The 18660-nt window shown below is 44.2% G+C and overlaps 1 protein-coding gene across 7 annotated transcripts in view; it reads left to right on the forward strand.

Annotated features, from left to right (window-relative positions):
• EHMT1 (euchromatic histone lysine methyltransferase 1) overlaps positions 1-18660 on the forward strand; it is a 155026-nt gene that overhangs the window by 5433 nt on the left and 130933 nt on the right. The gene's annotated exons all lie outside the window — the stretch shown is intronic.

Here is an 18660-nt window from a genome sequence, read left to right on the forward strand (position 1 = left end):
ATCTTACGGTAGGTGGGCAGTTTGGTTTCAGTTTACATTGCTTGCTCAGCAAATCACATAGGGAATGGTGATTGGAGCCCAGTTATTTTGGCCTACCGCAGGGTGGTACAAAGGGCATGAGTTCCAGAGTTGAGAAGTTCTCCCACTTACTGTCCCACTTTTATTTAACTTCTAGTATTTTCATTTATTAAAACAAAACAAAAACAAAAAAGTCTTCAGAGGTTTTGGATTTTAAAACACAAAAGCTGAAGTGGTTCTTTTTTTTTTTTTTTAAATATTTATTTATTTATTTGGCTGCGCCGGGTCTCAGTTGTAGCACGTGGGATCTTCGTTGCGGCATGTGGGCTCTTGTAGTTGCGGCATGCGGGATCTAGTTCCCCGACTAAGGATCGAACCCGGGCCCCCTGCATCGGGAGCGCGGAGTCTTTTTTTTTTTTTTTTTTTTAAAGTTTTTGCTTGATTTTTTTTGTTTTTTGTTTTTGTTTTTTAAGTGCCAATTTAGCTTTATAGCTACTTTATTTATTTTTTTATTTATTTATTTTTGGCTGTGTTGGGTCTTCGGTTCGTGCGAGGGCTTTCTCTAGTTGCGGCAAGTGGGGGCCACTCTTCATCGCGGTGCGGGGACCGCTCTTCATCGCGGTGCGCGGGCCTTTCACTATCGCGGCCCCTCCCGTTGCGGGGCACAGGCTCCAGACGCGCAGGCTCAGTAGTTGTGGCTCACGGGCCTAGTTGCTCCGTGGCATGTGGGATCTTCCCAGACCAGGGCGCGAACCCGTGTCCCCTGCATTAGCAGGCAGATTCTCAACCACTGTGCCACCAGGGAAGCCCGGGAGCGCGGAGTCTTAACCAGTGGACCACCAGGGAAGTCCCTGAAGTGGTTCCTTTAACTCTTCAAAGGTGGCATTTCCTTTGAAGTGGTGTCTTCCTAGATAAGAAGTCAGAAGTCACTTTCCCTGTAACATCACTGTCAGTTGATGTTTTACTTTGGAAAAGTTTTTGGACTGCTTTCTGCATCCCACTTTTAATAGGTTTATAAGTTCTGATCAGAGTATATTTAAAATGCTCTTTCCAAGCGGTTTCTAAGCACTGTTGAGCCCCTTCTCTTTATGAGGTGCTATTCTAGATACTGTGTAAGAGGATATGCAAGTTTATGAGATTGGTCTCTGATTTCACAAAATTTAAAGAGTGTGATAGAGCAAATATTACCAAGCGGGAATTGAGATGGAATCAGTTCAAAGTAAACAAGAAAAGGCCCGTGCTGTTGCGCTAATTGCTGCAGGCGGACTTGTGTTGGGAAAGGCCGCTTGAGGAAAGTAAGTTAGTCTAGGTCCTAAAGGAGATAAGACATGAAATGGAAGTGCAAGGTACAGTAGTACATTTCAAAAAGAAATCAGGCATTTTAGAAAATGTAGAAAATTGAAACCTAGAAACCTAAGAATGCCAAATATTTGTCATCTGTTTGTTTCTGATCTGTCTGAGTGTGCACATTCGTACTTAAAATCGGCTGTAATCAGTGAGTGCGTGCTGTCTGCACTCTTCTTTCACGGATCATCTCACGTGCTTCTGTGTCTTCTAACATTTTCAGTAGCCACGTGGTGTTTGTTTTATAGGTGTCCCAGCTTCCTCGGTTATGGGTTGTGACACTGAAGCCTTTGGTACATGGTGGAATTATGGGTCAGAAGGGGCACGAGCTGAAGCTGGACAGGTGGGGTTGGGTCATTGAGGGCCTTGTCGCTGTGGTAACAAGTTGATGGTCTCCTGAGCAGTATAGACAGTCAGCGAGGGATTATTTTAGGGATTCACATTTTAAAAAGACGATGGAAGCAGGGAGACCACTGAGTAGGCTTGGGCCCTGTGGTGGATTGAGTCAAGGCATATGTGTTTAAATTTATCTTGAGTAGATGAGTTAGTTACGTGGTTCAAAATTGAAAAAGTATAAAATTATAAAGTGAAACATCTGTCTCTTTGTCCTCTAACCACTCAGTTCTTCTTTTGGCAGGCTACCAGTATTATAATTATTGAGCGTATACAGACAAATGCATATGTAGATATTTCAGAATTTTTATTGCGGAACTTTTTCATACCTACTCAGAAGTAGATATGGTGGTAGAATGAGCCCCATGTTCCTGTCCCCCGACATCAACAGTTGTCTCCTCATGGCCACTCCCCAATCCATCCTCAAATATTTTATAGCTACTTTATTTATTTATTTATTTATTTATTTTTTGGCTGTGTTGGGTCTTCGTTTCTGTGTGAGGGCTTTCTCTAGTTGCGGCAAGCGGGGGCCACTCTTCATCGCGGTGCGGAGACCGCTCTTCATCGCGGTGCGCGGGCCTTTCACTATCGCGGCCCCTCCCGTTGCGGGGCACAGGCCCCAGATGCGCAGGCTCAGTAGTTGTGGCTCACGGGCCCAGCTGCTCCGTGGCATGTGGGATCTTCCCAGACCAGGGCTCGAACCCGTGTCCCCTGCATTAGCAGGCAGATTCTCAACCACTGCGCCACCAGGGAAGCCCCCATCCTCAAATATTTTGAAGCAGTTCTTAGATATATTTTATCTGTATTTCAGTTAATATAGATATTTCAGTCAATAAATATTTAGTCACTGTTCAGATTTTTCATTTCATTTCAAAATATGGTCTATTCATTGCCCTTGCTAGGTATCTCTTAATTCTCAGTATATCGATTTCCATGTCTTTATTTTTCTCTTGCAATTAAGTTTTTTTAAAAAAAAATTTATTTATTTGGCTGCACCAGGTCTTAGTTGTGGCACGAGGGATCTTTGTTGTGGCATGTGGACTTTTTAGTTGAGGCATACAGGATCTAGTTCCCCGGCCAGGGATCGAACCTGGGCCCCCTGCATTGGGAGTGCTGAGTCTTACGCACTGGACCACCAGGGAAGTCCTGCAATTAAGTTTTTAAAATTAATTAATTTTTTTGGCTGCGTTTGATCTTCGTTGCTGTGCGCAGGCTTTCTCTAGTTGCGGCGAGCGGGGGCTACTCTTCCTTGCGGTGCGCGGGCTTCTCATTGCTGTGGCTTCTCTTGTTGCGGAGCACGGGCTCTAGGTGCGTGGGCTTCAGTAGTTGTGGCTTGCAGGCTCTAGAGCACAGGCTCAGTAGTTGTGGTGCGAGGGCTTAGTTGCTCCGCGGCATGTGGGATCTTCCCGGACCAGGGCTCGAACCTGTGTCCCCTGCATTGGCAGGTGGATTCTTAACCACTGAGCCACTAGGGAAGTCCCCGTAATTAAGTTTTGAAGATAATGGTTTACGTGTCCCAAAGTTTCCCATAACCTTGATTTCGCTGATGACTTTCTTACCATGTTGTTTAACATGTTCCTTTGTCCTCTACTTCCTGCCATTTTTATTTAAGATCTAGAGCTGCTGCTTTCCAGTATGATATCCACTCCTACATGTGGCTCTTCAGCAGTCCAGATGTGGTTAGTGTGAATTGAGATGTGCTGTAAGTGCAGAATACATGCAGAATTTGTAAGACTTAGTGTGAAAGAGAGAATGTGAAGTATCATGTTAATACTTTAAAAAATATTGTTTGCATGTTGAAATACATATTTTGGATGTATTAGGTTAAATAACATTTATTAAAAGTAATTTGTGTTTCTAATTTTTCTTTTTTTTTTTCTGCAACACGGCATGGCATGTGGGATCATAGTTTCCCAAGTAGGGATCACACGCGTGCCCCCTGCATTAGAAGGCGGAGTCTTAACCACTGGACCACCAGGAAAGTCCGTCTAATTCCTCTTTTAAATGTGGTTACTAGAAAATTAAAAATTACGTACGTGGCTCACATTATCTTTCCGTTAGCTCTGGGCTGGGGGCTCCATCAGATGTACAATAGGTTTGTCTTTTAAAAAATTTTAGCAAGAATATGTCGTAACTGGTATTAAGTTTTTTATCAGGCACTGTAAATCTTGCTTTGTGATATTAACAGTCATCGATATTCATTGCTCAGAATCGTTAACTCATTAGGGGTTGCAAAATGGAAGTCTTTATTCGTTAGCTGGAATACTTATACAAAGAAGAACTGTTTAGTGACATGAAGTACAGTTCATATGGGCAGGAGGTATAGATTCTTGATACTGTTGATAGAGGGACTGACACCCAGTAGCCTCCTAATAAGTGCTAGCCTAAGAAAGGCCAGAGAGCTCTCTGTCCTGTGTAGTTTGAAAATTGTTTGCTAAGCTGGTTGTTAAGATGATTTCTCTCCTTGGAGTCTAGGTCCTCTCCTCTCCATCAGATTCCAAGGCTGGCATTTAGGCTTAGAGAGTCTTGGTTACTTCCTCATCCTTGCTGTTTGCCTGTGTTCTGTGAACTCCTTGAACACTAGGGTGAAACACAATGCCAGTTGTCATATGGGCCAGTGAATGGTCAGGAGTTCCCCCACCTCTGGCTCAGTCTGCCCTTCTGTTTCCTTCTCTTGTAGAAATGGTCTGCTCGAATCTGTCTTTATGGTTCTGTAGTATCTGTCACCATATCTTTACCAGATTCAATAGCAATAAGACATGTAACCAAAGCATGAAGACTATTTTTTTGGAAATTGTATTAATATATGACATACATACAGAAACATGCACACATTATGTGTCTAGTGTCATATATGTCTCTAGACCCTAGATCAAGCAGGGAACATTACCAGAACCACAGAAGCCCCCCTGGGCTCCTTGCAGTCTGCCGTGTACTTGCCCAAAGGTCACTGCTATCCTGACTTCTGTTACCTTGATTCATTTTGCCTGATTCTGAACTTTGTATAAAGGACATTATGCAGTGTGTACTCCTGTTTGTTTGCCTTCTTTTGATCAACATTTTGTCTCTAGGATTCATCTACGTTGCTGTGTACTGTGGTAGTTTGTTCATTCTCGTTACTGTATAATATTCCATTGTCTGGATATAGCACAGTTTCATTATTAATTGTACTATGCATGGACGTTTGAGTTGTTTCAAGTTTTGGGGTATTCAGATAAGGCGATGTGAACATTCTTATATGTGTCTTTTGGTGAACATAGGTGCATGGTTCTGTGGGTGTATGCCTAGGAGTGGGGGTGTTGAGTCAAGGAATGTGCCTACGTATCCAAGGTGGTTGTACCAAAGTACAAGTGTAAGGAAGCGCCCGTTGCTCTAAATCCTTGCTAACACTTGAGACTGGTTTGTCTTTTTCTTTTTAGCCATTCTGGTAGGTGTGTAGTGTGTCTTATTGTGGTTTAATTTGCATTTTCCTGATGACTGTTGATGTTAAGCACCAGTATGCTTTTTGATTATTTTGTTTAGACACTTTTGGGATATGCCTGCATAAACTTTTTTTTTTTTTTCCTGCTGGGGGGGTATTTTATTCCTTTATGTGGGTGAATGATATTCCATTGTATGAATATACTGTGTTTTATTTATACATTTATCAGTTGCTTCCTTTTTTTGGCTATGGTGACTAATACTGCTATGAACATTCATCAACAGTGTTTGTATACACATACGTTTTCATTTCTCTTAGGGTGTGTACCTAGGAGTAGATTTGCTGGGCATGTGTTAACTCTGTGGTAAGGAACTGCCAAACTGTTTTCCATAGCAGCTTTAGCATTTTACATTCCTATCAGCAGTGTATGAGGATTCCAGTTTCTCCACATTCTTGCCAACACTTGTTATTTACTGTCTTTTAGATTATAGCCATTCTGTTGGATGTGGTGTGGTATCTCATTGTGCTTTTGATTTGGATTTCCCCTAATGACTAATGATGTTGAGCATTTTTTATGTGCTTATTGGCCATTTGTGTATCTTCTTTACAGAAATGTCTATAGAAATCCTTTGCCCATTTCAGTTGGATTGTTTCAGTGGTAAGTTGTAAACATTTTTTGTATATTGAAGATTGTAGATACAAATCCCTTATCGATATATGATTAGGAAATATTTTTTCCCATTCTGTAGGTTGTCCTTTCACTTTCTTGATAGTGTTCTTTGAAGCGCCAAATGTTTTTAATTTTGATGAAGTACAGTTTATCTATTTTCTTCTTTGTGTTTTTGGTGTCATATCTAACAGTCCATTGCCAAATCCATTGTTAGGAAGTTACCACTGTGTTTTCCTCTGAGTTTTATAGTTTTAACTCTTATATTTTGGGCTGTGATCCATTTTGACTTAAATTTTTGTATGGTGTGAGGTAGGGGGTCCAACTTTATTCTTTGCAAGTGGAGATCTAGTTGTCCTAGAACCACTGGTTGAAAGGCTGTTCTTTCCCCCACTGGCTTGTCTGGACACCTCTGTTGTAAATCAACTGACCATAAATGTCAGGACTCGTTTCTGGACTCTTAGTTCTAGTACATTGGTTTATATGTCTGTCCTTATGTCAGTACCACATGATCTTGAATACTGTAGCTTGGGAAGTATGGGTTTACCAACTTTGTTCTTGCTCTTCTGGGTCCCTTGCAATTCCATATGAATTTTAGGATTAGCTTGTCCATAGCTGCAGAAAGCCTTCTAGGATTTTGTTAGGGATTGCCTTGATTTTGTGATTCACTTTGGGGAGCACTATCGTCATAATTATATTTAGTCTAACAGTCCATGAACACAGGGTGTTTTTCCATCTGTTTAGGTCTGCTTTACCTTCTTTCAATGTCTTTTTTTTTTTCCTTAGTCAGTGTAGCTAGAGTTTTGTCAATTTTGTTATCTCTTCAAAGAATCATCTTTTGGTTTTGTTGACAGTTTCTGTTTTTCTTTATTCTTTCTTTTTTTAGGTGGGGGGGGAGGAGCTGCCGTGCTGCACAGCATATGGGATCTTAGTTCCCCGACCAGGGACTGAACCTGTGCCCCGTGTAGTGGAAGCGCAGAGTCCTAACCACTGGACCGCCAGGGAATTCCCAGTTTTCTGTTCTCTATTTTTAAATTTCCACTCTATATTATTTCTTCTGCTTCCTTTGGGTTTAGTTTGCAGTTTCTGGGATCGTTTTTTGTGTGTAAAACATGAGGTGTAGGGATCAGGATTCATTTTCTTTCATATGGATGTGTACTTGAACCAGCATCATTTATTAAAAAGACCATCCTTTACCCACTGTACGTCAGTGTTGCTTTTCCCATAAATGAGAAAAAACCACAGATGTGAGGCACTAGAATAGACTTTTTCTGTAGTAAGTCCTTACTATCTTCTGTTGTCAGCATTTTTTTTTTAAACAAGGAATATTCTTATCTATTTAGGCTGCGTTGCGTCTTAGTTGCAGCATGTGGACTCCTTAGTTGCGCATGTGGACTCCTTAGTTGCGCATGTGGACTCATAGTTGCGGCATGCAGGATCTAGTTCCCCAACCAGGGATCGAACCTGTGCTCCCTGCATTAGAAGGCGGAGTCTTACCCACTGGACCACCAGGGAAGTCCCTGCTGTCAGCCTTGATAACAGGTAGAAGGTCACTAAATAGTTGAAGTCCGGTGACGTTTTCTTTAGGGTTGAAGCTGTGTGTTCAGTCCCCCTGTGCAGGCTGTTTTCCCTACCCATGTAACGGGATACAGAGGGGAAGGGGAAGGTGGATGGTGTGTCTCACAGCCCACACCTGGACGTCGTCGTGGTTGTTCGCTGTAGAAGTGAGACCAGGTGTCGTTTTGAGACTGTGGACTGTTTGCCAGACAGTCAGCATTCACCTGCCAGCCTCACCTTGACCTTTGGCACATCTTGCAGCTCCCTGTAGTCCTCTCCCTGTCGCGTGGGCTCGTGGTGACAACACACGCCAGGTGCCTGGCTCAGGGCAGGTATTTAGATGATCGTGCCCTCCTCCTCCTCCTCTAGTCTTTTCTTCCACACACGTCGTTTGGTATCCTGCGATGTGCGTGGCACAGTGTTCGGGTTGAAGGACGCACTGGCAGAGAGAGAGCCGTGGGAGAAGCACATCTGGCATCGGGGCGCCTCCAGGAGGGGGGCTGGCCGGGCAGGTAGGGCTGGGGTGAGGAGGCAGAGTGTGCAGCACTGGCGGAACCCCTGCTGATGCAGCCGGGGTGCTTTGTTGTGAGACAGTTTAAAGTGTGGGGCTGGGGTGTTGGAATTTTCAGGAGTGGACTTTTGCTTGGGGGACACGCTGAATGGGGGGCAGCTTGGGAGCCCGTCTCAAGTGCCGTCAGTGAATGGAGTTGCTGTTTTCTGGAAATGAGTCCTGTCTGGTCGGGTGGATCCTGCCATTGGCCCCTGCAAGGGTCCATTTATTCACGTGGATGCACTTTTACCTTTTTAAAAAGGCTCTTGTTGGGACCCAGCAGGTCAATAATCATGATAATGTCGTGATTTTTTTCTAGTGTGTATTACGAGGTAAGTATTCTACTAAGTGACTTACGTGGGGTTTTTCACTTAATCCCAACAACCACCCTATCAGATAGGGTTACCGTCCCACTTTCTCCATTTCACAGAGGAGGAAAAGGAGGTGATGTGGTGTTCTGCCTGTGCTTTTAGCCAGGCAGTGTGAAGTTCAGACCAAAGGATAGCAAAACAGTAAAACCTCTTTGAAGGCTGGAGAAGCATGTAAATTCAGGTTTCCTACCCATAAACTGTCTTAGCTGCAAACCGGGACGAAACGGGGAGGCACAATCCGTCCTGTGTGTGCATGCGTGCCACCCAGCGTGTGGGACAGGCAGGTCGCCCGCAGGTGCTGGGCTTCACTGGGTTTCCCTTGCACAACGTGGTCCTGGGACATTGGAGGCAGCTCTGCGGGGAGCGTGTAACTCCTACTCCTTCTTTGTCTTTTCTCTCGTCGAGTTTCTGTCTCCGTGTTTTGGCTTGTCTGCTGTGAACTACTTGATCATTGTGCAAAGCAGTGCCTGGTACTTCTTGTGGTCGAGATACAGGTTTATCCTTCATCCTTACCCTTTATGTTTCTAGTTTCTGTTGTTTCAGGTCATATAACTTTGCTCTATAAAATTTGTATATGTAAAGGAAACGGGTGGGCTCCAGGCTCCTTCCTGCCTCTGTCCCCTCTCCCTCCTCCCTTCTGAGGCAGAGAAGCTTCTGCTGAGCGCCTGCTGTAGGAAGATGGCCCGGGTCTCGCTCTCAAGGACCCCAGCCTGGCGACGGACGCCGCTGTGACTGTAGAGACACTGTCTCACTGCCTCGGGTGCTCGGCCTTCACTGTCCGTGTATGGGGAGCTAGGACGGCAGTGCCCCTGGGGTGTGTGCAGAGACCTGGTCGGAAAGTCCTTTGTGAGGATAATGCCACCCTCGTGGCCACTCTGCCCTCCTGTTCTGTTTGTGCCGCCGTATAGACCGACTCCTCCCTGGTCTCAGGTTCAGACTTCTCTCCCCCAGGTGTGCGGCCCTTGCTTTGGGTTTTGTCAGTCAACACTCAGCATGTTGAACTGAGATTTGGGGCGGCCTCCCCTTCCTGGTTCAGATCTCTGTGGAACTACCTGTGCGCACCGGCACCGCAGGGTGGAGCGGCCCGGCGGGTGTTCCGGAAGGGTCAGCAGCAGGGATCGTGTGCATCATCCTGCTGTCCAGAGGTGCTGGATGCTGGGGTGAACGAGGACTTTGCTGGGAGGTGCCGTTTGGGCAGGACCTGAAAGAATTCATATGTTTGCTGGGCAGAGAACCCGGGTGTCTGAGGTCCTTGAGGGCCAGGACTGGGGCTGCCTCCAGTCAGTGGTGGGAGGGGCTCCCCTTCCCTGGAAGTGTGGTGGAGGCTGGTGGGCCCACCCAGGCGGTCCCTGTGCTCTGGTGCTGGGGACCCAGCGGGACACGGGAGTGAGGGAACAGCTCACCTGCTCTCTCCCGCTGCCCAGAGGAAGGCAGGGCCTACTCTGTCCACCACCGACGCTTCAAGGGCTGGTCAGCAGAAGGGAGGATGGATGTAGGCTGGCTGGGCATTGGGACCCAGTCCATCTAACCGGCCTTGTGTCTTAGGATGGAATTTGTAGCCATGGACTATTACCTGTCTGGTGTGTGAAAATAAAATACTCTGTGGCAGTATTGTGATAAGACTGTTCACAAGTGACAGGAACTTCATTTGGTAGGCCTTGACTGCTTCAGTTTATTTTAAAGATTGCCTTGTTTTGATTTGTTTTAATTTACGAGCAATTAGTCAATGAGTGCAAACTCTTTTGGGTGCTACAGTGGAAGTAGAACTTTTTTTTTTTTTTAATATTTATTTATTTATTTGGCTGTGCCGGGTCTTAGTTGCGGCATGCATATGGGATCTAGTTCCTTGACCAGGGATCGAACCCGGGCCCCCTGCATTGGGAGCGCGGAGTCTTAACCACTGGACCACCAGGGAAGTCCCAGAACTTTTAGGCATGGATTTTAAGATCAGGATCAGAACTTTTAGATCCTGATATTGTGGAACATGTGTGAACTGTTTCAGAACGTGTTGAGGGAATCAACAAATTGCCCTTGTGGGTTGTCACATGTATTCTTTACTGGAATATTACTTTTGTGTTTGCTCTTTCTTCTGTGCTCTTGTACCATATCCAGGATTATTACCACTTTGCAAGAAACGCTGCCGTCTGTTAGTTCCAACGGTGACGACGAATGGGTAGCTTGGCACTTGCAGGGCAGCAGGGCCCTTCCACTCGCAGAGCGCTCCCCTTCCCTGTGGCAGGTGGGCTGTGAGCCCTGTACCTGGTTCATTTGTTTACCATCAAGCAGGCCTTCAGTCAGCCTTACAGGTGAGGCTCAGGCCGGAGGCGAGTCACCTGCTCTTTGGAGGGGGCTGGGGCACTGTGGCCGAGGGGGGACATGGAGGACGGAGAGACGGAGTGAGGAGGGCGGGCCCAGTGAGGCCTTGTACTTCGGGTGGGTGGGCAGCCTCTGGAGGGACTTGGGTGGAGGGGCGGAGGGGCACGGCCAGAAGGCATTGAAGGATGCTGGTGAGCGGTGGAGCTTGGGCGAGGGTGGGAACAGCTGGGGTGCTAAGAATAGGTCAGACTGTCAATGTGTGTTTGAAGGAAGAGCAAAAGGGGAGGGGTGTGAAAGAAGTGAGCACCCTCGAGAACGCAGTTGTCATTTCTTGAGATGGTAGACTTTCAGAGGTGATCGTCGAACAGGGAGAAGGTGGGTCCACAGAGTCCAGAAGAGACGCCGGGCCTGCACCTGGTGCTGAAGAGGGCTGTGGAGCCCAGGCCCCCAAGATCACGCTACAAGGCCCCAGGGGAAGCCAGCGAAGGAGACGGAAACAGCGGAGAACGTGGAGGAAGTGGTGCGAGAACACAGGTGGCCAGTCTGTCTGCCATTGCTGAGAGCAGGTGGATGGACCCTCACAGCTGATCCTTGCGTGTGACGGTGTGTGGCTTCCTGGGGGCCTTAGGAAGCCGCTGTCTTCCGTATGTGACATAACTTCAGCATCGCCTGTTTGTGGCAGGCATTGTCATGCTCTCTAGATGTTTGGTGACTTTCCCTCATGGCTGACGAGTGTTAGAGCCACTTCTGCCCGGGCACACATGGGAAGGTGCTGTGGAGGGGCGTTCTAAGGTCAAGAAGAAATCACAGAGGGTACATCATAGATGTCAGTGCGAAGAATCAACCCTCTACCCTAATTCTGGAAAATGCAGAGAAGTTGAGTCACCAGGACGAAGCCTGAGTCTCTGTGATGGGGTGCAGAGCATAGAGCCGCTGCTGGTGGGGAGGAGGGTCCTGCCGACCGCAACCCCAGCCCCAACAGGGAAGGTTAGCCTGCCCTGCTTGATGATTTTGAGAGTCAGATGAGATGGTGTGTGTGAATAAGCCTTATGAAGTGTGAATAATTATGAGTATTAATGTTTTGAGACCACTTGTTTAAGTGCTTTGTGGATGTTTCTTTTATCATCCTCCTAGGGTGTAGTGCAATGTGGGGCAGGGAGCCAGCTGAGGTAGCTGGTCCAGCGGTTAGAAGCCAAGCTTGGGATTCTTGTCCTTATCCTGAGGGCAGTGGGAGAGCTTTAGGGATGGGAGTGGCGTGGTCAGGTGTGCGTGTTAGGAAGGTCTTGCTGGCTGCTGTGTAAGGGATGGATGGTAGAGCAACAGCAGTGGAGGAGGCAGTCCTCGAGGAGGTGGGTGATGCTCCTTCCCTGTGCTGCCCAGTGTGATGTGGCGGATGAGGCAGGGCTGAGGATGGTTCCTGGCGACCAGGCCTGGGCCAGGTGCTGGGTTCCGCTTGAGCAACAGAGTGGATGGTGGTTCCATTCGTTGAAACAGGCACAGACATGCTCAGGTCAGCTCCAGGCGTCGTTTGTTCCAGAGGTGGCAAAGGTCGGATAGTAAATATTTTAGGCTTTGCACACCAAGAAGCAAAATTAAGGATAATTTCAAAATTTTTTATTGACAAAAGTAAAAATATAATAATGATTGACTGCTTTTCTCCCCCTTCTTGGTAATACAGATCTACTAATCAGAAGAATGGAAGTTTTGGAATGATATTTTACTTAAATTTGGGTTTAGAGTTGGTTCCCTCTCATCAAAATCTATTGGAAATGTTCATCTGTTGATGCTGATCTTTGATACAGTTTTCTGTATCTCTGAAAATGTCTTCACACTGATAAGTATTGCCAAATGCCAGTATCAGTCTAGGAGCATATGATTTTTTTAAACTTGAGATGTAATTCATATATCATTAACTTCACATTTTTAGAGTGTACTATTTAGTACTTTTCCCTGAGTTTTGCAGCCATCACCACTGTCTAATTCCAGAACATTTCTATCACCCTGAAGAGAAACCCCATACCCATAAGCAGTCATTCCCTGTTCTTCCCTCCCCCCAGCCTTTGGCAATCACTGATCTACTTACTGTCTTTATGGATTTGCCTATTTTGGATGTTTCATATAAATGGAATCATACAATAAATGCCTTTTGTGATCATCTTCTTTCGTGTAACATAATGTTTTCAAGGGGCATCCATGTTGCAGGATGTATCAGCATATTCCTTTTTATGGCCAAATAACATTTCGTCGTGTGGATATAGCACATTTTGTTTCTGTTCTTCGGTAGATGGACTTTTGGGTTGATTCCACTTTTTGGGTATTATGAATAATGCTGCTGTGAATATGTGAGTGCAGGTTTTTGTCTGGTGGACCTCTGCTCACTTCTCTTGGGTGTATACCTAGTGTTGGGATTGTTGGGTCATATGGTAACTACTGATTGAGTAATTATCAGACTTTTCTGCAGGTGACTATTTTACACCTACCAGCAGTGTGTGAGAGTTCCAGCTTTTCTGCATCCTTGCCCACACTCGTTATTGTCTGTCTTTTTGGTAGTAGCCATCCTAGTGAGTGTGATGTGGTATCTCATTGTGGTTTTATTTTGCATTGATGATGATTAGTGATGTTGAGTATCTTCTTAGGAGCTTATTAGCCATTCATGTATCTTCTTTGGAGGAATGTCTATTCAAATCCTTTGTCCACTTTTAATTTGGTTGTCCTTTTATTATTGAGTTGTAAGAGATTTTATGTATTCTGGACACAAGTCTCTTATTAGGTATATGATTTGCAAAAAATTTTTTTTTCCATTCTGTGGTTGTCTTTCACTTTCTATTTTTTCTTTGATGGTGTCCTTGGAAGCACAAGTTTTTTTGTTTTTGTTTTTTTGTTTTTATATCTTTATTGGAGTGTAAGCACAAGTTTTTAATTTTGATAAGTCCAATTTAAAAAAATTTTTCCTTCGGTTGCTCATACTTTTGGTGCCGTATAATTGCCTAATGTATGTCATGAAATTTGTTTTCTTGTAAGGGTTTTATAGTATTTAGGTCTTTACTCTGTTTTGAGTTGCTTTTTGTGTATGATATGAGGTAAGAGCACAACTTCATTCTTTTGTGTGTGGCTCTCCAGTTGGTCCACCGCCATTTGTTGAAGACTGTTCTTTCCCCATTGAATTGTTTTGGCATCCTTGTTGAAAATCAGTTGACCATAAATGTGAGAGTTTATTTCTTGATTCTCAGATCTATTCCATTGAGCTACATGTCTGTCCTTCTGCCGGTACCACCTTGTCTTGAATTTTGTAGTTATGTAGTAAGTAAAATAAATGGGGAAGTGTGAGTCCTCCAACTTAGTTCTTCTTTTTCAGGATCTCTTTGGGCTCATCTGGGACTCTCGTACTTCCTTATGAATTTTAGGAACAGGTTGATATCTGCAAAAGAGCCTTCTGGGATTTTGATAGGGATTGTGTTGAATATGTAGATCAATTTGGGGTATTTCCATCTTAAGTCTTGCAATCCATGAATACAGGATGTGTTTCCATTTGCTTAAGTCTTTAATTTCTTTTTTAAGAAAATTTTTATTTATTTATTTATTTTGGTTGCGCCGGGTCTTAGTTGCAGCATGCGAACTCTTAGTTGCAGTATGCCTGATCTAGTTCCCTGACCAGAGATCAAATCCAGGCCCCCTGCATTGGGAGTGTGGAGTCTTACCCACTGGACCACCAGGGAAGTCCCTTTTTGATGTTTTTGTAACAGAATTGTTTTCTTAATTTCATTTTTAGGTTGTTCATTGCTAGTGTATAGAAATCTGATTGATTTTTATATATCGATCTTGTATCATGCAACCTTGCTGAGGTTGTTCATTAGGTCTAATAGTTTTTTTGTGGGTTCCTTTGGATTTTCTGTATACTAGATCATGTTGTCTGGGAATCAAATTAGTTTTACTTCTTCCTTTCAAATCTGGATTCCTGTTATTTCTTTTTCTTGCCTAATTACTATAACTAGAACCTCTAGTAAAATGTTGAGTAGAAGTGGTGAAAGTAGTCATCCCTGTCTTATTCCTATTTTTGGGGGAAAGCATTTAGTCTTTCACTGTTAGAGTATGATATTAGCCTTGGGTTTTCATAGATGCCCTTTATCAGTTTGAGGTAGTTCCCTCTATTCCTAATTTGTTGAGTGTTTTTATCAGAAAGGGGTATTGGATTTTGTTAAATGCTTTTTCTGCATCTTTTGAGATGATCATACAATTTTTTTCTTTTATTTTCTTAATGTGGTATATAGTACATGATTTCATATGTTGCACCAACTCTGTGTTTCTGCAGTAAATTCACCTTGTCATGGTAGTGAATCCTTTTTACATCTTGTGGCGTTTGGTTTGCTAGTATTTTGTTGAGGATTTTTGCATCTGTATTCATAAGGGGTATTATATTGGCCCATAGTTTTCTTTTTTGTGTGATGTCTTCGTGTGTTTGGTGTCAGTAATACTGGCTTCATAGAATGAGTTGGGAAGTGTATTCTTCTCTTCTGTTTTTTGCGTTTGTGAAAGGTTTGTTCTTTAAATATTTGGTATAATTCACCTGTGAAGCCATTTGGTTCTGGGCTTTTCTTTTTTAGACTTTCTTTTTTAAAAAAAATTAATTAATTATTTTTTGGCTGCGTTGGGTCTTCGTTGCTGCGCACAGGTTTTCTCTAGTTGCGGTGAGCGGAGGCTACTCTTTGTTGTGGTGTGTGGGCTCCTCATTGCTGTGGCTTCTCTTGTTGCAGAGCACGGGCTCTAGGCGCACGGGCTTCAGTAGTTGTGGCACACGGGCTCAGTAGTTGTGGCTCTCGGGCTCTAGACCGCAGGCTCAGTAGTTGTGGCGCATGGGCTTAGTTGCTCCGCAGCATGTGGGATCCTCCCGGCCCAGGGCTTGAACCCATGTCCCCTGCCTTGGCAGACAGATTCTTAACCACTGCTCCACCAGGAAAGTCCTCTGGGCTTTTCTTTGTTGGAAATTTTTTTCTTTTTTGGCTGTGCCTCACGGCTTGTGGGATCTCAGTTCCCTGACCAGGGATTGAACCTGGGCCATGGTAGTGAAAGCCCGAATCCTAACCACTAGGCCACCAGGGAACTCCCTGTGGAAGTTTTTTGATTATTTAATCTCTTCACTTTTTATAGGTGTTCAGGTTTTCTAATTATTCTTGAGTCATTTTTTTAAAAAAAATTAATTAATTAATTAATTTATGGCTGTGTTGGGTCTTCGTTTCTGTGCGAGGGCTTTCTCTAGTTGCGGCAAGTGGGGGCCACTCTTCATCGTGGTGCGCAGGCCTCTCATTATCGTGGCCTCTCTTGTTGCGGAGCACAGGCTCCAGACGCGCAGGCTCAGTAATTGTGGCTCATGGGCCTAGTTGCTCCGTGGCATGTGGGATCTTCCCAGACCAGGGCTCGAACCCGTGTCCCCTGCATTGGCAGGCAGATTCTCAACCACTGCGCCACCAGGGAAGCCCTTGAGTCATTTTTGGTGTTTTGTATCCTTCTAGGTATTTGTTCATTTCTCCTAGGGTATCTATTTTTTTGGCATACAGGTGCTTATAGTAGTTTCTATAGTATTTCCTTTTTATTTTTTAGAGGGTTGGTAGTAATATTCCCTCCTGACTTTAATAATTTGAGTCTTCTCTCTTTCTTGGTCAGTCTAGTCAAAGGTTTGAGTTATGTTGAAGTTGCAAAGAAGTAACTTTTATTTATTTGGCTGCACCAGGTCTTAGTTGTGGCACGTGGGATCTTTGTTGCAGCATGCGAACTCTTAGTTGTGGCATGTGGGATCTAGTTCCCTGACCAGGGATCGAACCTGGGCCCCCTGCATTGGGAGCATGGAGTCTTAGCCACTGGCCCACCAGTGAAGTCCCCGCAAAGAAGTAACTTCTGATTTTGGTGATTCCTTATTGTTTTTCTGTTCTCTGTTTTATTTATTTCCACTCTAATCTTTATTTTCTTCCTTTTGCTTGCTTTGGGTTTTGTTTTCTTTTTTCTAGTTTCCTAAGGTGGAAGCTTAGGACCTTGGCATGAGTTCTTTTCTGATACAGAAGTTTAAATCTATACTGTTTCCCTCAAAGTGTTTCTTTCCTGTGTAGTAGGTTGAATTATGTTCCCCAGAAAGGTACATTGAAGTCCTAACTTCCCAGTATCTCAGAACGTGACCTTATTTGGAAATAGGGTCATTGCAGATGAGTTCAGATGAGGTTGTAGGGTGGGTCCCTGATTCAGTATGATTGGTGTCAGCATCAGAGAGAATGCCTTGTGAGCATAGACCTGCACAGAGGGAAGACGATGTGACGATACCCAGGAGGACGGTGGCCATCTGATTGGAGTGTCTACAAGGCAAGGAATGCCAAGGATTGCTGGTGAAAACAAAGGCTGGAGAGGCAAGGAGGATGCCTCCCCTAGAGCCATCAGAGAGGGCATGGCCCAGCTGGCACCTTGACTTTGGACTTCTGGCCTCCAGAACTATGAGACAATGAATTTCTGATGTTTTAATCCACCCAATTTATGGTATTCTGTTATGGCGGCCCTAGAAAACCAAAACAAGATACTGAACTTCCCTGGTGGCTCAGTGATTAAGAATCCACCTGCCAGTGCAGGGGACACAGGTTCGAGCCCTGGTCTGGGAAGATCTGATTTCACATGCCACAGAGCAGCTAAGCCCATGTGTCACAACTACTGAGCCTGTGCTCTAGAGCCCACGAGCCACAGCTCCTGAGCCCGCACACCACAACTACTGAAGCCTGTGAGCCTAGAGCCCGTGCCTCGCAGCAAGAGAAGCCACTGCAATGTGAAGCATGCACACTGCAGTGAAGAGTAGCCCCCACCCACTGCAACTGGAGAAAGCCCATGCACAACAGTGAAGACCCAATGGAGCCAAAAAAAAAAAAAAACAGAAACAAAAAACAAAACAAGATGCTTGCTATAAATTTTGATATGTTGTGTTTTCATTTTTTTTTGGGGTGTGAAATATGTTCTGTTTTCCCATGTGATTTCTTTGACCCATGGGTTATTTAGAATTGTGTTGTTTAATTTCTGAATGTTAGGTATTTCCTGGATTTCCCTGTTTTGTTGATTTCTAATGTAATTCCACTATGGTCAGAGGACATACTTTAATTTCAGTTTGTTTAGATTTGCTAGATTTTTTTTTAATGGCTATATTATATTCTGTCCTGGGGAATGTTTGATGAACACTTGATCAGAATGTGGATTCTGCAGTCCAGGTGTGTCAGGTGGGATGGCCCATAGTATTGAGTCTTCTTATCCTTCCTCCTTTTTTTTTTTTTTTTTTAGTTACTGTATCAGTTACTGACAGTAAGGTTTTGGAATTGCCAACTGTTGTTGAATTTTCTTTTCCTTTCAGTTGTCAGGTTTTGCTTTGCGTATTTTGAGGCTTTGTTGTTAGTTGTGCATGTATTTATGTTGTTATATCTACCTGTTGTTTGACCCTTTTGTCATTATGAAATGTCCCTCTTTGTCTCTAGCAATATCTCTTGTTTTAAAGTCTGTCTTGTCTGATACCAGTATAGCCACTTAAGCTCTCTTATACTTTCTATTTACATTGTACACCTTTTTCTGGCTTTTACCTTTAATCTCATGGTGTCTTTCAATCTAAGGTGTGTCAACATACAGTTAGATCATTTTTTTTTTAATCAGTCATCAATTTTATACACATCAGTGTATACATGTCAATCCCAATCGCCCAATTTAGCACACCACCATCCCCACCCCACCACGGTTTTCCCCCCTTGGTGTCCATACGTTTGTTCTCTACATCTGTGTCTCAACTTCTGCCCTGCAAACCGGTTCATCTGTACCATTTTTCTAGGTTCCACATACATGCGTTAATATATGATATTTGTTTTTCTCTTTCTGACTTACTTCACTCTGTATGACAGTCTCTAGATCCATCCATGTCTCAACAAATGACTCAATTTCGTTCCTTTTTATGGCTGAGTAATATTCCATTGTATATATGTACCACAACTTCTTTATCCATTCGTCTGTCAGTGGGCAT

Source organism: Balaenoptera acutorostrata, chromosome 6 (assembly GCF_949987535.1).
Source record: "Balaenoptera acutorostrata chromosome 6, mBalAcu1.1, whole genome shotgun sequence".
NCBI classification, from domain to species: Eukaryota; Metazoa; Chordata; class Mammalia; order Artiodactyla; family Balaenopteridae; genus Balaenoptera; species Balaenoptera acutorostrata.